Source organism: Humulus lupulus, chromosome 5 (genome assembly GCF_963169125.1).
Source record: "Humulus lupulus chromosome 5, drHumLupu1.1, whole genome shotgun sequence".
In the NCBI taxonomy this organism is placed as follows: Eukaryota; Viridiplantae; Streptophyta; class Magnoliopsida; order Rosales; family Cannabaceae; genus Humulus; species Humulus lupulus.
The window spans coordinates 51,830,507-51,854,068 of NC_084797.1; positions in this window are offsets into that span (position 1 = coordinate 51,830,507).

Here is a 23,562-nt window from a genome sequence, read left to right on the forward strand (position 1 = left end):
TGATGTGAAAATGATTTGCTAGCTTTGTTTTTAAATAACAATGATGCAAATCTTCTTTTGTCTTTAGTGCATACTATTTTGAAAGATATTTTGATTGCTTGCTAATTTGTAATGGAAGCAAAAGCTTCTTGTGCAAAGTGAGCATCCCAACATTTTCTAGGTGTATATAGGTAAACAATTTGACCATAACAACCACCCAATTAAAGAGTTAAATTTATCTTCCCTTTATATATACGTATATATTATTTATTTATAAACTGTAGAAGAATTATTTGGCTTAGAGATTTCAATTAACTGTTATCTTATGTGCTTTTTTTCATTTTAAAAGTACATAAGATTGTTGTTTCCTTATTTTATACTTATGTTTGCTTCCAGAATATTAGTTTAACAAGGTCTACTTAATGCCTTTTAGATTTATGTTTGTGTTTATATTCAAATTTCTTTCAATATTTAACTGTAGTTGGAAAAAGTGGCTGCACTAAGGACCTTGATAGCGAAGCCAAAGAGGTTGCACAAACTTTTGCTTGAAAATGTTATTGTTTTATTATTTGCAATATCATTAACTTGCATCCTAATTATGATGGTGGGAATAAACAAGTTAGGTTGAGAATCACAAAACCACACTATAATTTAGTTAGCAATTTAATTATTTGGATTTTTTTGTCTTTCTGTTTTGAACTAACACTACCAATTTAATTCTAGAACTTCTATTTTTTTTCTCTTACATAATTTCCCAAGCAAATGATTAGATTCTATTGAGGGGTTTTTATTGGTTCTGTGGCACCCACTATTTTAATTTATTGAGTCATACCAAATACCTGATAGTACTTCATGTTTATGATTTTCTCCATTTGAATTCTATACCAAATACCACTGGACTTGCTTACCTCAACCAGGTGAAAGGACGGTGTGAATTCATATATCTCAGCTTGAATTGAAATTGGTCCATTTCTGCCTTTGATCCCCCTATCCTTTTCTGTTTGATGATATTTGAAAGAAAATGGTGACTTGGTGGCTGTTAAAGTGAAAAGGCCCTTTGTTATTGAATTTTTTATGGTGGCAAGTCTAGAAGAGACATAAAAAATTCATTACTTGACAAAGATTGTCAATGCAAATTTGATAGGGAATACAAGAAAGAGCTAATTAACTCACTCTTTTAGAGGTGAGAGGCAGGGAAAACAGAGAGATACCTACCTCACCTACAAAAAAGAGAATATTCAATAAGATTCTGCAATATTCTTCTTGATAGGGGATGATGGCCCACCTATATATATTGCTTGATCTGTCAAAATCTTATTCCCCTAATATCCAGAGTCACTCTTTTTCTGGTTTATTTTGTTGGTGTTCTTGGCAAGTTATTAAAGGGTTCAATCACTTTCAATATCATCCTCTTATACTAGGTACACTGACTATGATTTGAAGCTAGAATTCTCGAACATAAACATCTTAAAAAACCATGGTGAAATCAGAAAAGAGTTGGGATTTCAGAAACTCAGATGTTGAGGGAGACACCATCAATTGCTGGAATCATTAACCCAGCTGTAATCATCACTGGTATGCCATTTGCCACAATGATAGATCATAAGGTTTGATATCCTATTTTTCGCCAAAGTCTTTTGGTACTTGCATATAATGTGTGTCATCGGAAGTTGAGTTCTTGTTTATTTTTGCTTTAAAAGTTGCAGTTGGAACTTTAATCGATTTAGGCAATAAAAATAGATCATTTTGATTTCTTGATAGACACAACACCATGCTATATCTACTTTCCTTTCTAAATGGCTGGACTTAAGATGATGCTTGCATTCATGTAGGCATTGTTGGATGATATTTTATATTGGAGAAGATGTTTTCAACAGCATGACATGCTTAAATTTTAATTTTTCTTGAGTTATGTTGATAAAGAGTGAATTTATAATAATTTAGGATCAAAATATTGTATTCTTCTGTGATTCTATAGTAGTTTATAGTAGTTCACGAGGTCGGTTAATTTATTGTTATGCACTCTACAATCAAATTCTTTATTTCACAATCTCTTGTATAGATTATGGAAAACTTTGACTCATGAAGAGTGATTTTGGTGCCTTCAATTTGTACAGTAGCATGTTAATGATTTTTGTTTTCAGTATTTATCACTATTATCTCTTTTTTATTGTTGCTAGGTCCCAAAAGCTAATCTCAACTATTTTATTACTGTTATGGTTGGATTAGTATGGTACATATATAAATTTTGTTTAACTTCTCTATCGTTTCCTTCCTCTCTTTCTCTCTCACACATATACATGAACACATGATTTCATACTAAAAAAAACCAATGCCTTATAATTTAGTGTTTGGTTTCTTTGTTTGCTTTGGTGTAGTTGTGAATTCATTATTTTGTATGTGGTGTCCTCTCTTGGAAATAATTTTCATAGAATTTTTCTTGAAGTAATTTGTGATGCAAGATAATAACAATAAAATATTTCTTTGTTTATTTTTGCAGATGTGACAAGCGAAATAGAAAAGGATACTTAATTTTGAAGGCTTTGTGTTGGGCAGCTGTAGAATATTTTGTGCTAAAAGTAGTAGAATATGTTGAATATTTAAGACTACTTGAATACTTAAAGAACATTTTGTTGTTGATGACAGTTTTGAATGTTTTAAAGTAATTTGTGGATTGTTAATACAATGTTGAATATTTTAAACTAATTTGTGGATTGTTAATACACTGTTGAATGTTTTTACTTTTTGTTATTTGAAAATCAAGTTCATTTGATGATGCCAGTATATATTAGAAAGCTAATTTTAATTATATAAATAAAAAACAAAAATATAATAGAATAAATTAGTGTTATATAAATGAATATAAAATGAGAATTGAAATTTATTTAAATATTAAAATAATACGAAAAATGTGTTATAATATCTATTACAATAACACTTTTTATAAGTAAAGAATTTTGTTATGCAAACTTTATTATATATCACAAAAAATGTGTTATACTAAAGTGTAGTATAACACAAATTTATAAGTATTGAAATGTGTTATGTAATCGACTATAAATAATATAATTAAACACTTATCTATTTATTAAAATAACATAGAAAGTGTGTTATCGTTAACAGTATAATAACACATCTGCATAACAATGATAAAGTGTTGTGTAAACTACCCTGACCTACGATAACATAGCCAGTCTTAACACATCAAAAAGTGTTATGGTATGTTTTGATAACACATTTTTGGTGTTGTTAAAATCATTTTTTCTTGTAGTGCCCATCAAGCCAATATATAGCCAAAATCTACCCAAGTATCCAAACTCTTGGTGTTGTTGTTGGAAATAGACATTAGAGAGAAGACTCGGGATTTCATCATTTTGGTTCTAGGTTGAAGGTATGACTTTATGAGGTTTAGAAAATTCTCGAAAGTATAGTTTTATTATAAGGCTCTAATATAAATATCTTATGTTGTATTTAAGGTTGGTGGGACATTTTTTATAGCAAGCAATCTCTTCTCTTTCTTTTTCTCTCCACGCTCAAGGTAAGGAAAATAGGTTAGATTGTATGTATTATGATATGTTTATATGCTATGTTATGTTTATTGATAAATGTATATATATTTTTTTATGTTGTAGTAACTTGGGAAATATAGTTGCTTAGATAGAAAATGAATCACAAGATTTTTTTTATCATTATCGTAGATTAGAGTTATGTTTTTACCTCGATTAGTAGACAAAGGACCTAGATGGTTTATCATATACTATTTTGTGACCCACTACTACAAAATACCCTTTACGGGTCACCTTTTTAGGACACGCACCTAAATACAAGCCCTAAAAAATGTCTCTGGAGTTGTTAGGACTATCATTGAGAGTCTTTAAAAAATAAATTTTAGGACTCGTAATGTGTGTCCTAATAAAATATGTGGGTCCTAAAAAAAACTTGAATATGGAATTTGAATATGAAAATGAGTGGTGACTTTTAATGGCTCACTTTGGGTGTCCTAAAAGAGTATTAAGGGCACCCAAAGAGTTCCCTTAAAAATATTTAGTTTAAAGGGATAAATACAATTTAGGGATTTTGAAATGGGCTTAGGGTTCATTTTTTCTGATCAGCAAAAAATTGAAGAAGAAGAAAAAGAGGAGACGAGATTGCAAACTTTCTCATGCAGCTGAGGTCTCTCGTCGATGGCGTTGGGCCCCTTCTGCAGACAGTGAAGGCAATGACATTGTGCTGATACTACAAATGGAAATGATGCTTGGTTTTCTACCATCGACGGCGTTGGGTTCCTGCTGCAAAGAAGAAGGCACGCAATGGCTCTGGTGCAGATGGAGGTGAAGGCGCGCGTACGACTCCTGGGTTCTAAACTCCGACAACACTGTGGTAGATGGCGGTAGAAAGTATTTTTTTATTTCTTCATTTCCTTGATAAATAATGGTTTTCACTCATTAAATATTTATTTGTCTTCTTAACACCACATAGTAATTCTTAATTTTTGTTTTCCCCAAATTTGTTTCTTTGGAAGAAGTTATCTGCAATGCTTCTTTTATTTGTTGTCAAGGATGAGAAATGTTTGTATGATTAAAGAAGAACAATAGGGGAGATGTTGTTGCTAACCTAGAGGAGGTATATGAGTAAATTTTGTATACTATTATTTTTATCATATATTTCATTAGTACCTTTTGGATACAGATAATATCATTATTATATGGTGTTAAAGAAGTTGTTGTTTCTCTGAGTTAGCTTCTTGTGTTATCTGTTAGTGCAATTATAGATACACAACTTAGATATTTTAAGCTGGTTCGTTTGTGTATTTATTAGTTTTAGCCTTCTTTAAATGTGAACATATTTTTCATTTCAAACTAAAGTTTGATTTTTATATGCTTCGGGGTTATGATTTCATTTCAAACTCAAATAGATATATACTAAATTGAGGTTATGGTACTTACAGAAGTTAATCAATATGTTACCATTCAGCAAAAGAGTGGTATATTCTTTGAGCACTACGAATGTAATTGTTATCAATTAGTTGACTGTCGTCAATTTATTTATTTTTAAAATTAAGAAACTCAATGACTTATTGCTGGTGAAAATGTTGAGGCATGAAAGTTCTTGATATCTCTGACATGCAAATAGTAGACAGCAAGTTTAATTCGTTCCCCAAATCTAATTATGTTTCATTTTCCTTTAAAAATGGACTTTCATAAATGCTGGTCATTATTCAAATAATTAATAATTAGAGTATCAAAGGCAGAGTACAAAACTTATGATGTGAGTACAAAATTTTTATGGGAGATGTGAGTACAAAAATTTCATTGAAGATGGAAGAAGATATATTTACTAAATCAGATAAACAATCTTTGGTTAGATCAATAAGATCTCTAGGAATTAACATGATTTACTATTTGAATTGTATTTATGTGCACTTTTTAAAATTAATGTCAATATCTAACGTTTTTATTTTTAATAATGTTTAGGTTAATATTTTGATTGGTCTTGAAGCATTGGATTTGTAGCTAATTGTAAGAGGTATGTTGTATTTGATTTTTTTTTTTAATTTTAAATATTTTACAATTTGGAATGATAATTGTATTACTTTAGTGGATTTTGAATATCTTAGATATTCATCCATAGTGAAGTAGGTTCTGGAAATTCTGTGTGCTGCGGTGATAACGGAAGTTTGAAAACTTGCATGTCTTAGTGAAGTAGGTTCTGAGAATTTTGTATGTTGTGGTGATATATAGATGAAAACTTGTGTGTTTTTTGATTTGTTTGACATGTTGGTGTTGATTGTGACAGATGGCTAGGCTAGTAAATTAGGGGATATGCTGTCAGATTTTCAATAGACGGTGACATGTTGGCTTTTCTCTTTTTCTTCTATTTTCAGTGCAAAATATGTATTTTACTATGTTTTAATTTTCATGTAATATGTTTTATTTTGTAACCTATTTTTATGTTAAATTTTCATGTAGTATATTTCTGTTAATTGATGTTGTGCCTTGCTCAGTCAGGTTATGTTGTGTGATTATATCATTATAACAATTTATGCATATTCTACAATTTTCTTGCATAGCACATGTTTGATGAAACTCCCAAGCTTTATCCTATAATCAATTTTCTTGCATAGCACATGTTTGAGACATGTTTAAGCGTCTTTAGAAGAGTCCCAAGTTTCGTGTGATAATCTTAATGCTATATTTGAGACACCTTTAAGCATGTCTTAAATAGTCAATCGAAATGTTATATATTACATATAATTAAAGCCACCTCTCTACTTGGCAGACATTTATATAAACATTACTTGAATATAAAATAGAGTATGTAACCACCATCATTTGTGTGGGGTCCAATGTTGCAGAAACTGATATTCTAACATGTTTGCCCATCTTTTTCTTCCTTTTGTGTTTAAGACGTTTCGTCCAAATTACTTAAAAGTTATTTTTGCATCATGCAATTTTCAAGTAACAGTTATAACAACTACTAGCTTTGTATTTAATTAAGAACCATGCACATTTCCTTTAGTCTTTAATGCATGCTTTTTGAAAGATATATTGATTGCTTATTGGATCTATAATGAAGGAAAAAGCTTCTTTAGGAAAGTGTTTGCAGGGTTTTCTTTATTTGTATATGTTTGGTTGTTGCATATTTTTTTTATTCTTTTGAATGTAATATAATATATAGCAGTGTCTTTATGTAACACTGAGAACAAGTTTAAGATATATAATTTATATTTATTATGACTATTAAACATTTGGTTTTGGAGCAAGAAAAGCAATATCCATTATGAGTAAGATGACAACTTTCAAATGCACATGTATGTTTGCTTTGCTGTGTAGCTTGGTAAATGTGTGTGTTGCATTTCTATAGATTATCTCTTGTATAATATTCTTTATTCTCCTATAAATGTTTAGTATAATCGTCTCCCCGCTTTTGTTAGGATTCTTTCTCTGAAATCTGTCCTATTTTGTCACTTGATATAGAAAATGGCTTAGTGTGGCAAAAGCTAGAATTTGTCTTTGGTAAGGACTATCAACACTAGTTTTCGGGGATTTAAATGTTGGTTTGAAATTATTTTTTCATAGCATGTGGACTGTCAATAGGTTAATTAGTATGTGTGAGTCATTAAATATCTCTCCAAACTCCAATTCTAAATCTAGACATTATGCAGATTGACATCTATTTTTAACATTTTTCACTTAAATTTCTTTTATATTGGATAAATGTAATTGATCTTTTGATTATTACATTATATCTTAAGTTTAAAAAAATTATTTTTCAGTCTTAATTCAAATGAATTTGTACTGCTCTTAATAATTTATATCTAGTTGCATGAGGATTAAAATTTAATCATTAAAAAATGTTGAAATTTGTAAACAAATACAAGTGTAGCTAGCTCTCTTGAAACATATTTCTTATTCCAAATTTCCTTGGTCTTTTGGACGTGCGTATTTTCTAAAAGTATATTTTTTAATAAATACAATATTCTAATATTAATTATCAACGTGCAATGAATTGATTGTTTCTAAGCAAACTTGTGAAAAGTTTGATGAACCTAATAATTCAAAAACTTTTTATAATGTGCATGTCTATATTTAGATGCATTTCTTTTGCGCAATACTAGACAAATTAGTAGTTGAAGTTTTTTGAATAAAAAATATACTTCACTAACTTTGTATACATTTCTTGTTTAATATTTGGTGATGATAGAATTTGACTGTAGTATAAACTATCATGTAATATGATTTTGTAAGCCGAGTAGAAAAAATATTGAAATTATATTTTTGAGTAATTAATAAAAAAATATTTTGTTGTATTTTCTTTTGAAATTTTAGAAATATAACATATATAATACATTTTGGACACTCAAAGGGATATATTTTTTTAAATCAAAATGAAAATTATAGCTGCATTTTTTTAAAAAAAATTTACTTCTAAGGGAATTCAAAGCGAGTCCTAAAATCTTAATTTAAAGACACCCAATAGGATCTTTTAGGATACGCATTGAGAGTCCTAAAAATATTCTTTTAGGACTCGCGAAGAGAGCCCTAAAAACTTACTTAAAGGCACTCAACGAGAGTTTTTAGGACTCGCAACGTTAGTCCTAAAAAACCTCAGTTTTTAAGGATCTCAACGCGAGTCCTAAAATCTTTTTTAGGATTCGCAAAAGCCTTTTTTTTAGTAGTGACCTAACCTACCTCAATTAGTTAACAGAGGACCTAGATGGTTTTATCACATACTACGGTAATGAGTTAATGACCATTAATATTGTAGTCCTATGTTTTATGATTTACGTTTTTACGTCATATGTTTTATGATTTATGTTTTTTGTCTTATGATTTATGATATATTTTAGTATATTTTGATTGTTGGGCATTAGGCTCATTCCTTTTTATTTTAGATGGTGCAGGAAAATAAAGCCTGGAAGGCGGGACAGATTCATGGCAACTTTGACATGTGTATTGGGAGAAGACTGATGGGAAAGAGTGAGGATGATGTTTTGTTTCAAGTCTTTTTAATTATGTATTTATGTTTTATTTCTGCATTTTGTATTTGAAAAATTAATTAAAGGTTTTGTTTCCTTTATGTATTAACAATAGGATCATGTATTTTGGATTTTTATAATAAAGTTCTATTATTTTATGTCTGTATTCCAAAATAGTAGTTGTGCTTAGTAGTTTTTAATGGTCTGAGGTTTTTCAGTTAGTTGGGTCATTACAGTATTTAGAAGATGTCATTAGATACTTTAGACACTTTCTCTTGATTTTGACAGCATAACATTTTATGATGTTTGTGCTTATAATAATTGTTCTGTGTTTTTTTTACTAATTTGCATGTTCTGTTTCTTTTTTTTTTTTTTTTTGTGTTTGAATAAATTAGTTCTACCATGATTTCAATTTGATTATGCTTGATGTATGATATTTTTGTTTACTTTTATGGACAATTACCTTGAATATTGCTTTCAACAATTTTGGTTCAAAATGATAATTTGTGCTTGTGGAGGAATTCATCACTTTGAAGAATGGTACTTTATTGTTTTCATCAATTTTGCCTTCATTATTTAAGGAGATTGATTAACCTTGTAAGTTTGGGCTTTGGCTATAATCAAATAAATTTTTTGGAATGTCTTTCTGTTTGATGCTTAATTCTTTGCTTGTACTGCTTTGTTAGATCATAATTTTCCTTAGTTTAAAGTTTTGAAGACTATTTTAAAAGAAATTGGATTTCGATTTTTTCTTTTGAGACATTATTAGTGTTTTTGAGTGTTATATTCTTATTTTTATTTAAGTACAGAGTAAGGAGACTTTGAGTGTGTTTATATACTAATATGCATTAAAAGAAGACTTTGAGGATATTTAGTCCTGTTTATAAGGTCATTTGTTTTCAAAAGAAAATAAAATCAAATATATGCATTAAAGTGAGATAGATGTTAGTGAACTTATTAGTTAATAAATAATGTTTTGGAAATTTGCACAGAAAATTACATGAGAAGTAACAGTAGAAAGATTGTCTTGCAGGTCATCACAAGGTTGTGAAGAATGTAGGAATGAGATGATATTGATATTCAAACTTCAATACAAAAATCTTGTTAGGCTAGTTGGCTCACTCTTTCAGCTTTCTCTTTCTATGAATCAAGTTATATATATATTTCAGTTTTTTTTGTTGTATTAATACTATTCTATATTTTTTTGTATTGAAGGGAAACGTTTTTGGGTTTGGTATGTTATCCCATTAGGTCCCTTTCTCTTGGCATCCTAGCTACTCTAGTTTGTATTTTATTATCCTATTGCAAGTTAAAGTTAGAACTTACTCTTAGATGTCCCTTGCATTGAGCATAAGTGATGTGAAAGGAAAACATCAAATTAGTTATGCATATTTTGAATTTGATCAATGAAAAGTTACTAAGCTAAATTACACTTCATGTCTCGATTGTTTGGTCTTCTCTTTGTAGTGTTGTTCATGTGATGAAAAGGAAAACAAATTAGTTGAAATTAGATTTTAAAGTTGTTACCAACTACACTATTGCTTGAAATTTATTTCAATGTGGGTTTAAGTTTAATCTTAGTTTTGTGCTCAGAAAATTTTGCTTATTTTGATCATCAAGGCATTGATGAATGGATACATATGTGTATTGTGTGATGGTTAACTTGTGAAAATAGTATTTGATTTTTGGCATTATTCAGTTGATCTGATGTTAAAATGGCCAAGCATAATTAGTATGAAAGTTTATGCTCCATTGAGGTTTTCATTGTTATTGCAGGGATTCATAGGACTGGTGCAATTTATTACTAGTGCATTTCTTGAAACTATGTTTTATCACATGTACTTCGACATTGCAATTGGAGTTAATTTGTAATGATTTTGTTCTCAAATTTTGGAGAAGGAATCCTAACATGGTTATTTAAAAATGTTGTAGAACTTGCTACAAAATTATATATATTTATGTACATATATCTCATTTTTGTCTTTTTACATTCTACACCATTTTAATTTAACAAAAAGAAAAATGCATAAAACGACAACAAAACCTCTTAAAGTCACCAATTAGTTTTATTATTTTGAATGAATTAATATAAATAATGAATTAATTAATTTAAATATCTAAATAAGGTGTAATTGGCATTATTTTTATGAATTAAAAATATTATTTAAAGTATTTTATATTTTTTTTATTAATTATTTTTTATTTAAAAAACCTAATAAACAAAAAGTCACCTCTAATAAGAAAACATTAGGGGCAACTACTTATTATTAGGACCGATAAATGATTCTGGTACCACTTTTTTGGGTGACTGTCAACGTATTAGGGACGACGTTGTTGCCCTTAATGTTTACTCATTAGGAGAGACAATGTGTGTCACCCCTAATAATAAATAATAATAAATATTAGTGCGACTTATTAGGGACAACTTTTTAGGGGCGACGTCGCCCCTGATGTTATTAGGGACGATTTTTTACATTATTTGTAGTGATCAGATGAATACATTCAGCCATAGTGATCTTGAGTTCAATTACTCATTATGAAATGATAGCTTGGTTTGTGTGGCGTGGAAAATTATTAGCTAGCTAGCTATATACATAACATTTTATTAGTCTATGTCTTGAGTTTAAACTTTAGCTTTGTTGACTGAGTGATCGCCTTGCTGACCAATATAAGCTCATTGGTCAATACAAGTTATTGGCTTTTGTTTCCCAAGCAACCGTGGCACTACGTGAATTATTATACATGCTGTGTTGTAATATATAGACTGAGTCCCTTGAGTTTAGAGACTACGCTGATGACCACTACATGTGTCCTTGCTGACTAAAGAGATAAAGAAATGCTAGAGATAATAGTGCCAAAACAAGCTCAATTAAGATAGCTAGGACACGTAGTATATATAGAGTGATACACAAACACTTGTAATATGTACAGAGAGAACAATCCTGAGATCAGGACCATACGGCTAATGGTAACAACCTAAAACAAATCAATAATTTATAGTATTCTAGGAAGTTAAAACAAAAACAATACAGTAATTAATTTTGCTTATCATTCCCCCGCAAACGGACAGCGCAGTGAAGAACTGTTTGTTTGGTGCATATGCTAAAAAAACGTTGAGTGGGCAGAGGTTTTGTCATGATATCCGCAAGCTGATCATGTGAAGGAATATATTTAATGTGTAGAAGCTGCAGAGAAACACGATCACGAATGAAATGAAAATCGACCTTGATGTGTTTCGTTCGTGCATGGAGAACAGGATTGGCTGCCATATGAGTTGCAGAGATGTTATCAGTAGAGAACAGTAGCAGAAGACAAAGTCAGTTGCATTTCAGATAGAAGACTTTCAGGCCACATTAATTCAGCAGCGGCATTAGAAGCTCCACGATATTTGGATTCGACAGTTGAACGCGAGAAAACACATTGCTTTGGACGAAGACCATGAAAGAAGATTGTTACCAGGAAAGCAACAATAACCACTGGTGCTCTTTCAGTCGTCCAGGGAACTAGCCCAATCAACATCTGAAGTATTGGAGAGTTAATGAAGCCGAGGGAGTATAAAGAATACCATGAGAAATTGTACTCTTCAAGTATCAAAGGATGCGCTTGACGACTTACCAATGAGCGATAGTGGGTCAATGCATAAATTGAAACACCTTGTTAACTGCAAAACAAATATCTGGGCGTGTGATAGTGGTGTATTGCAGGGCCCCTACTATGCTATGATAGACATAAGGATCACGTAAAAATTCACCATCATAGAAAGACAAAGATGTAGAAGAGGACATTGGAGTATCAACTATTTTACATTCAGGCATAGAGGCACGGTTAAGTAGGTCCCTCACATATTTCTGTTGGCGAAGATGCATCCCACTAGAAGACCGAGAGACTTCAATGCCTAAGAAATAAGAAAGAGAGCCATGGTCCTTCAAGGAAAATTGAGTATTAAGTTCAGCAATCAAAGATTGAAGGAAAGGCAAGGAAATCCCTGTAACAACGATAACATCAACATACACCAACATCAAGACTATGGAATCAGAAGTAATACGCTTGAAGAGAGATGTATTCGTTTTGGAGGTGGTGAACCCCCACTGAAAGAGACAAGTACTCAACTTAGTATACCATGCGCGAGGACTTTGTTTAAGATCATACAAAGCTTTAGACACTCAACACAGATGAGAAGGGGCAATAGGAGAAACAAAACCTGGGGGTTGCCCTATAAAAATAGCTTTTGTCAAATCTCCATTAAGAAAGACATTATGAACATCCAATTGGCGGAGGGGCCAACCAAAATGGACAGCGAGACTTAAGACCACACATACAATACAAGAAAAAATGTTTTTAATAACACCAAAAATGTGTTATCAAAACATACCATAACACTTTTTGATGTGTTAAGACCGACTATGTTATCGTAGGTCAGGGTACTTTACATAACACTTTATCATTGTTATACAGATGTGTTATTATACTGTCAACGATAACACACTTTCTGTGTTATTTTAATAAATAGATAAGTGTTTAATTATATTATTTATAGTCGGTTATATAACACATTTCAATATTTATAAATTTGTGTTATACTACACTTTAGTATAACACATTTTTTGTGTTATACTACACTTTAGTATAACATTATTTGTGTTATATAATGAAGTTTGCATTACAAAATTCTTTACATAAAAAGTGTTATTATAATAGATATTATAACACAATTTTCGTATTATTTTAATATTTAGATAAGTTTAAATTCTCATTATATATTCATTTATATAACACTAATTTATTCTATTATATTTTAATTTTTGTATATAATTAAAATTAGCTTTCTAATATATACTAGCATTATCAAATGAACTTGATTTTCAAATAACAAAAAGTAAAAACATTCAACATTGTATTAACAATCCACAAATTAGTTTAAAACATTCAACACTGTCATCAACAACAAAATGTTCATTAAGTATTTAAGTAGTCTTAAATATTCAACATATTGAAAAGTTACTACTTTTAGCACAAAATATTCTACAGCTGCCCAACACAAAGCCTTCAAAATTAAGTATCATTTTCTCCTCCAATTGATGGAGAAAGAGACATTTTTCTCTTGCAATAGCAGATAAAAGGCAAGGTACATGCTTAAAAAATTAAATAATATGAATCAAATAATAAAACTGTATACAATATAAGACCTAAGCAAGCAATACTAGGTGAACATACTTCAAAATTCAAAATATTGCTATCACACAGTGAATAGATACATATTACAAGAAACAAACATTAACATTTTCAGGTTAAAAGGGCCTCAATTTCACCCTAAAGACATGTCTGGTTCAGGTGCTTAATTACTGAGACAACATGTTAAAAGTTTGGGAGATTTGAGTTACAAAAGCGTTTAGAATGATACTATTATTTCTAGGGTAGATCCATCGAGTCTCATATCTCATTTAAAGGAGAGGTGTAATAGAATATGGAGCTCAAACAGGTACTAAACTCTAGACCTTAAGTTATTTGGGCACTAACAAGTAATTACAAAACAGTGATACATATTTGCAGTCAATTACGCTGATATAGTACAGTGTAGTGTTTACAAACGAACAAAAATTACTGTAGAATCCTCAACCCAATGCAAAGAAATAAAGAAACTTACACACATTTTGCTGGCCAACTTCCTTCCGATAAGGATAATAAGAAGTGAATAAGTTCCACAGTCCTAAAGGAAAATTCACCTTCTAGGTTACAAAGAAGACACTGAATAGGACCATCAACAAAACTTTCTCTGTCCCAAAACTGACTGCAAAGTGATTCCTGAAAAATTTAAAGCAATAAATCCCATTAAAAAACTACGAAGGAAAAGAAAAATGTCAACTTTAATAGAACCACCAATGAAAAATCAACAAAGCTATAATACCTACAGAAATCTGAAGAATATAAAGCTATAATACTTTTTTAATTCTATTAGATTTAAGATATCGACATCTATTTAATCCACACACGTATTTACTTGCACATTAGAAAAGTTGAATACTTGAATTCAAGTGTCAAAACTCAACATGTTCACATATATTCTGATGCATTCAAAATCAAGAAAATTACTGAATTAATAGAACATGACCAGGCAAAAGTATGAACTTGCTCTCCTCCCAGAGAGAAGACACAAGTATCATATCATGAACAAAACTGCCAAGACTAGAGGGAAAAAAAAACTGGTAAGAATAAAATTTTACCACCCAAATGCAAATCCTCCTCGCCATCACCAGGAACAACAAACCTACGCTGCCCTGATGAAGAGGCAGCCATTGGCAAAAATGGATGAAAGGAGAAGCCATTGACAGTATCTGAGGTGTCACACATACAAAAGTAAGTTATAAAGGAAAGCACAAGTCATCTCTAATACGAAATTTTCCACATTCTAGTGGACCAGAGTATACCTAATGCAGCTTGAAAGCTTGATACCCATTGCCCAGTTTTTAGATCATATATATGAACAGAACCATCCTGAAACCAAAACATTAAATTAATAGAAGAAAAAATGCAGGATTATTTTGCTTAGGGAAACTTGGATGGATGGGTGCACTATGGGTTTGCATATCTTTCAGATTACTTCTTCATTTGGTGATAGATTGTGGGAAATTAGGAATAGACATGCTAAATAAATGTCAACCTAAAGCAACTTGAGATTATGATGGTATGGTGGAATAAAATTACAATTAAAAAGTGTAATTTCTTCAATTAATTATAACCCAACTCTGAAAGTACTTGGCCATATGAAAGTTGAGATGCTACCTGACCACCTATACCAAGATGCTAGCCTTGTGGTTCAATATCAAATGATATCCGCTGGTTGGTGTATTTTGATGATCTATATAGCCTATAAGTAGGTCCAAACGAAGTGAGTACAATAGATTGGATTTATAATGTATACTAATAGAAAAAGGTCACACTAACAAACAGATAGCATGAACCCCTTGAGAAGTTACTGTTGTGACTGTGTAAACATATATGATCTATTAACTACTTGAAAGTCCTACTCATTTAATAAGCAAGAGTTTTCATATACCTATGTTTCATAGTTTACTTAAGCTTAATCATGAGAACTTTTGGTAATTAAAATATATCTGTTGTAATAGATTAATTGTAGAGTCCAAGAACTTTACTTAGCTAATTGTTTAGTAGTATTATAGTATGTTTAGTGTTATCTTTGTTACTATGGATTTTTGGTTCAGACCGGGAATTATTTGGACACTCATAGTAGTACTTATAGATTTTCTAAGTTTAACCTATAGTTTAAGAATATTAAGTATAACCTAAGGTTTCATTAATGTGACTGATATTAAGGATTATATTATTATATTATAAGGTTTAGACATCAACCAATAGGATTTTAAGCACATGTTATAAATGGTAATTAAGGATTAAGTATTTTTGAGGATTAAATTAAATAAGGGTAAAATTTGAATGTTATAGGGTCAGTCAGCAGCTTTGAGTACGTTGGGGGCTTAGTCAAGGCTGTTTACTCCATTCAAACTTAGCTAAAAATGTGTAAATTCGTGTTTAAATATTCAGCGTATGCCGATATATCGCAGCTATAGGGGGCGATATATCGCAGCACGTAGATACGGAAAACACGAATCGATGCACGGTCGCCTCGGGAACAAAGGTCCAGGCGATATATCGCCTATAGGGGGCGATATATCGCCTCCACCAGCATGTTTTCAAATACTTTTGAATTCTTTTCCTTTCAGCCATTCAAACTCCTTCAACAGTCCAGCATCTTCTGAACGAGTCTTCAGCCTCTGCTGAACGATTATTCAAATGATTTTCACCTAAAAAGCCATTATTTTTATTCAAGTAAAATCAAGATATTTTCATTCCCAAACTCTATAAATAGGACCTAGTACCCAGCCATAATTCACCATTTGCTCTAAGTTCAGAAGCTGCTAGTGTTAAGTGAGTGTGAGAGTGTAAATACTTGGTTTGGGGGAAAAACTATAAGCTTAAACATCATAAGCTTATCAAACACTTTGGGAAGTGAGTTCTATAGTATTTCGGTGAATGTTAGATTGATCTTGCAATCTTTGAGGTAAACCCAAAACTCTAGTTCCTTTCTGTATTTTATGTTATTTTCCTTTCTCAAAACCTTCTACTCAGTCCCCTAACCTTATTCTTATTTTGGTAGGGAATCCAAGCTCTTAAGCATATAAGTCGGTAAGTATGTTTTTTTTTTGGTTTAGTCTTTCCATCTCTTTCATTTCATCTCCTTTCTTAGACTCACTCTTTCTTATGGTTTTAGGAGTGTTCCAAAAGTCCCAACTCAGTCCATAATCCCGGTAACTTTGGTAAGGAAAATAGGCTAGAATTAATATGTTATGTGCTTGTGTTATCTATGTTATTAATGTGTTATGTTTTGTTATGAATATGTTATTGATGTGTATGTTGTAGGCTTGGACTTATGCCCTATTTGACTAACAAGACCCCAAAAAGATTGTGGGCATAAGCCTATTTAGCTGGTAGGACCCCACTAATCTCATGGGCATAAGCTTGTTTAGTCTATGGGACCCCAAGTAATAATGGCCATTATAATAAGTGAATTATGTGTTATGATATGTCTTTATGTTTTCTTATGAAATTATGTATATGACTATGTGTTAGGTTTTCCTTGCTGGGCATTAGGCTCACTCCTTTCTGTTTATGTGCAGGAAAATAAGCTTAGAGGCGGTAAGATTCGTGACGCTTGGAGGATGTGTATCGATGATGGATGGAGTCAAGGGGCCGAGCGTTATTCGATTCGAGGATATAGTCTCCTTTTATGTTTTCTTAATGGTTTTTATGTGTATTTTCCGCATTATTATGTAATGTCTTTTTATTTTAAATCATGTTTTGTTTTAAAAACAATGGGATCCCATAATCCTTCTTAGTATTCTGTTTCTTTGTAAATGACTCTTATTTTTCAAGTTACTCAATAAATTATGGTATTTTTGTAAAAATGTAAGTTTTATGTATAGTTTCAATAATGGTCCAATTAGTCTAGATTAGTGGGTCATTACATTAATATACAGTTCTAGCTATTCATTTTAGACACTTCTCTCTGCAACCAAACTGTAGAAAGAAAGTTTTATGTTTAAAAGGAGCAACATATCAATTCAGTTGTGATTGACAACAATAAGTCGTGATTTGAAAGAAAAAAAAAATCTATCTACATCTTCGTTAACGAGACTCAAAGAAGACAAACAACAACAAAAATATAACCTAATTTAAATCAAACACAATGATCTAAGTTAAATTCTTATATATGTTTGCTTGTTTGTTCTTCAGCTCATGATTGTTCTTGGAGGATCATTTGCCTTTATCATAGGGACAACTATAAGTTGGAGATCATTAGCTCTAACTTGTAAATACTTATTACAATTACATATTTTATTTCTTTTCCTATATCACTATATATGTATATGTTATGTGATTGAACTGAATTTTTCAAAGAAACATACAAGAATTTAAGGGACTGACTTCTGAGTTTTTTTATTTTTTTTTATTTTTTTATCTGAAGGACTTGTTCCATGCATTGTCTTACTGGTTGGTCTACATTTTTTTCCTGAGTCCCCTAGATGGCTGGTATGAATTGGATCAAAACTAAGCTTAGAGAACATAGAAACTTTGAAAATTTTGACAACCCCTAAATTATACAAGCAAACAGAGGAAACTAGTACATATAATAATATCATTTTTATTTAAGTCAACTAGTACATATAATTGTCCAAGACGACATATTAAAGAAAGAAAAATTAGTGTTATCCTATAATCATAATAGGTTATGTGGACATGAACAGGACATAATAGAAATCAAAAAATTAAATCCAGAAACTCCTGAAAGAGTAACTGTGTAGCTACATCACTAAGGTAAGCACATTAGTTTTCAGAAAGATTTCCTAGGCAAGCAACTAAAAACTGAATAGTTAAGAAAAGGTTAATCTCAAAAGGCATTATTCATTTGTCAATCATGTGCAGCCAGTAACAAAGTTGGATTCTTTTGTTAGCATAAAAGTTCGCATTACAACTAGTGTGCAGCAGGACTAGTAAATAACCATTGAGAAGAGAGTTTAAAGCCATAGACATTCTTTAACCTACCCTCATTTTAGCAGGCATGAACATATAACGAATAACAATAGTAGCTGGAATAGACAACTTTGCATCATCACGACCACCTGTCATACAGATGATGGTTTAATGGTTGATGACACTACAAGAAAAAGCTTCATTAATAGCATTGCATTTGGACATTATTAAAAAAACGCTATTAAAAAGTTACATAATCTATACAGCACACTGTTCATTTAATTGGCGGGAGTATTATTTCATTATTGGCGCTTATTGTTGTTCTTTTTTTTTGTCAAAACAGCTTAATTGAAAAAGGAAAAGACAAAGAAAAACCCATTTCCCCTCCCTCATTCCCGTCTGTCTCTCTCTTCCCACGTTACCCGTCTCTCCCATTTTCTCCATTTTCACTCCATAGCATAATCCATCTCTCTCTCAAAGGAACCCAGACGAACTCGCCTCTCCCACCCACTCACTGTGAATCCCTCTCTCAGAGGAACCCAGACGAACCCAATGCCTCTCCCACCCGCTCACTGTAAATCACTCTCAGACGAACCCAGCGCCGACGAACCCAGTGCCTCTCCCACCCGCTCACTGTGAATCTCTCTCAGAGGAACCCAGACGAACCCAGCGCCTCTCCCACCCGCATCTCGGTTCTCTCAGTCAGCACAACCAAGGGTCTCTCTCGGTTCTCTCAGTCGGTGCCTCTCCCGTCCGATCACTCTCTCTCAGTTAATCAAGCAGCTCCGAAGTACACCTCTACCCAGCAAGTAAGTGCATGCATTTTTGTTTCTTCTAATTGTATACATTAAACTCATTTTTAAAAACAATTCTCTGTCTTTCCTCTAAGTCCTTGATGTATAACTTGTTTTCTTCAATAATTTGAGCTTGTTTCTCTGTAAGACTCTGCAATCGGTTTCTGACCTGGGCATAGTGCTAATGTTAAGTAATAGAAAACACCAAAAAGAAACTCCAAGGGGCATAGAAAGATGTGAACATATAGAATTGTTTTTAAAAATGTTGTAGTTTTCTCTTTAGTAATTGAATGGTAAAGGGTATACCTGGATTCTTCCAAAGATCGCCTCAACTTAGTTATCTCAAGCCATAAATTCTTTGTGGTATTTGTAATCCACATAAAAGAAACAAGAAGTCTTAACTATATAAAAGTTAATGTTAATATAGTTAAGGTGGTTAAGTTAGTTAATAGTCTCGGGTTAGATTAGTCTTTTGCTCTCTATTTAAACCGATGGTTAGAACTCTTTGGAGTACAGAGTATGATGAGTTAGTGAGATTGATTCATACTGAATCATAGCTAAGGAGATTAAAGTCTGAACAAGAATCACTTTTCTTGTTCTCAAGTGTTTTGAGAGGCAAGAGTTTTCCCGAGAGTATTTTTTTGTATTTGTTCATGATCATGGTGTTTTGATCATTGAGAGATTGAGCTGCTGTAATCAAGAGTTGTATACACATTGTATCAAGATCAATAAAGGGGAGAAACTGGAAGTAGGAACTACCATTTGGCCGAACCAGTATAAAACTGTTTGTGTTTCTTGCTTTATTTTCTTTTCTGTTTTGCTGAGATAATTGCTGTAGCAATACTTTAGCATTCGACTGTTTGATTGGTATTTCTGTGTTCTTGTGCATCAGTTTTAATTATTGCTAACATTTAGCATTAGTTTGTAGTTGTGCTTGCTGTTTAGTTGTGTTACCAGGAATTACCACATTCTTCATTATCCTCTCCACAGTTGATGCCTAATAAGAAAATTTCAAAATGACAGTAATTAGATAGTTTTAACATTTGTCCGATTCTCAAAGGTCAATCATCTAGTTCCAGTTTCAGGCTAATAATGAAATTGGTGTTGGCCATTCTTAATCAACTAAAGGTAGGTAATCTTAGTACAGACATACCAGGCTTTTATTCGTGGAGAGGATAGAAAATTTACAACCTTATATCACTAACAAGCTCAACTAGGCACCACAACGCACAGGTCAAGTAATTTCTATAAAATTTGAAATGAACCCACAGCTAAAATTCCCAATTACTAGAAGAGCCACACCTTTATACCTCATCAAAATCCTGGAAACTTCTATATATTTTCAACAACCCCACTATCTTAATTACATATATGTCTAGATCTCCAATCCACCTAAAATTTAAAAAGTAAAAATTCACCTATTTTCTACGTCAGAGTATGAGTTTACATACAAATAAGTAAATCATCCTGTCAGAATTTCGAAATCAAGTCCAGATTTTAGACCCAATAAAATAAATTCAGAACCAAAATTCTCTCTGGTATGATTTGGTGAGACAGACTATGGGGAATGGGGAGCCAGATCTATATAAATTTTATTAACTACCCAATTAAGTCAATTGTAGAATACAAACCAAAAATCAGCAAAATCTAATAGATACGAATAAAAACAGTTACGAAATATTGCATCCTCTTCACACTCACTGCTATCTGACTTGGTTCCTGAAAAACTCTCTAGTGATTGCTCAGTGTTCCCACTTCCCATCATAAACCCAAATACAGTGCTTGCTCTTCATACTCTTTTTTTTTTCCCCTGAATTCTCAGGAAAAAAGGAAAGGAAAAACGGAAAGGAAAGAAAGAAAGAAAACTTCACCCCCTAAATTCTCTTCGTTGGTTCTCCGCATTTCATCTCTATCAGGTATCTAATGTTACTCTTTAATTTCCATATCTATGTTTTGATTAATCTAATTTATGTATATCAGCATTTGGGTTTTCAAGAAATTTTAATAATGTACTGAGCTGAGATTCTCGTAGGTGAAAAGAAATTAAGTCAATTTTTGGTGGAGTTGGTTTCTTAGAGGTTTCTCTCGTGATGAAATGATGGGATTATTTATTTGTTCTCAATTATTTTTTATCAAATAGACAATTTCTGGGCTGTTGAAAAATATTTTACTTGTTTTTTGTTCTTTTGATTTTGATTTATACATTTATAAGCCAATACTTTGTATGTAAACTAACTAAAACAATATTGGCATATTATCTACTTTCTTATATGAGTTTGCTCTATTTTTGTCATATACTCTATGATGAGTTCTATTTAATATCCAAATATAAAGGTAAAGTGAGCTATTTCATTCTACTTGGAGTGAATTATATGGTACTAATTAAAGAAAACAAATCAAAACTATGATTGGATTCAGAAAACTTAAAGTTGTACTTCCATCTTAAAGTTATCTACCAACTTTGATACAAGAACACTTGATGGGCACTAAATTTTTTCTCTCTCTCTTTACTGTTTTCTGGCTGGAATTGAATTCTGGGTTGATTGGTCTGGATTTTATTGCTATTTTTTTCTCTGAATTACTGGGTTAGCAATTGTTTGAAGTAGGAAGATTTTATCAGTTTTGCCTAATGATAAAAGCAGTTTATATGAGTTCTGTTTCAATCATTTCAGGACCACAAGAGTACAATAAAAGCAATTTACACGGGTTCTGAATTTCTGGAGAGTGTTTTTGCTGGTGTTGAAGTTGGTATAGTGTTTCTGTACTTGGCGTTTTTTGTTCATACTAGTTCGTAACTGTCCTTTATGCCTTAACAAGCTTAAATGATCATTTATTCTGCTGGACTAATCCTGAATATTGATGCACAGGCTCGATGCTTATTTGTTTCGTCGATTTCAGTTATTCAGGATTCACTCCACGAACATAAACAACGGGTGGACTTGCCAAAAAGTAAGTGTTATGTTTATGGATAGTTTCCCTTGATATCAATGTACAAAATGTGTCTGTGCATGCATGTTTTCATGTCACTCAAACTACATCAACATCAAGAACAAGAATATTCACAAGCTCATTCCCTCCCTCCCAATACTATTACAATTTTTTTTGGTCACTGTTGTATATGCAAAAACAATCAATAGAATATTCTTTAGATATTTTAATTAATTTCTTCTTTTTGTAGAGAAAGAAAGAAAGATAAAACTTGTTCTAATTGTAGCTTAAATGTTAAGATATTAATGTTTATGCATTTTTGTTGAGTGTTCTACAATTCTAACATCTACTAGTCTTCCTAAAAAAAATAGTTGTTGGGTTTATTATATCTGTGTATTTATATGTATTGAAAGAATGTTAGCTACTTGTTGTCTTTGGTTGATTTGTGTTGAATTTCATTTTCTTATCTATAGTATTTACAAGTTATATTAAATATAAGAAAGTGAAACTAATTTTCATTTCCATTAAAGATATTTGGTTTCGTTTGTCTATTAATTGTTTTAATGTTTGCACAATAACTCTCTCCTTTGCTCATTATTGTATTCTCTCAAACTTGTTCCTCATATTTTTTTTAATCCTATTGAAACATATTGTGCATTGTTGCAGGTACTTTTCCTTCGGATAAAGAGAGAAGACATTTCTACCTTAGGTTAAAGAGAGAGAGAGAAGACATTTCTGTAGAGCATCAGGTTTAATCCTTAATGGGCTTATATGCTTATAGAGATTGAATGATCTTATTTGTTTGTTATTCTGTTTAAATCAAACTTGAACTAAATTTATTGTTTGTATTTGTATTAACTCTTGTTCTAAATGTTATACTCATGATCAAATAACAAAGTCAGTAGTTAAAAGGAAACTCTTTCTCAAAACTAGAACAACATATTCAATGGCACATTTAAATAAATGTGTAGAGTGTAGAATGTAATGTTAGTAAAAACAGAAGTGAACCAAAATGAATATAGCTCAGAAAACTAAATAGAGAAGAAGAAAAGAAATAATGAAACCAACACAAGAATTATATTGGTTGAAGAACAAAGATCACTGTGATCTTTGTCTCTACTCCAGTTTCGAACTTGATCTCATATTCTTTATTGAACAATTGATAAAGTATGAATCCTATAAGGCAAAGTATCTTTGCCTATATATGTCACACTCCTCACATATAAATAAATTTATAAACAACTAGATATCTTTGTCCTTTTTTCTCTTGATCTGATTTTTTTTTTTTTTTTTGATTATGAAGAAGACTAGGACTTATATAGCTAGCTTAGATAG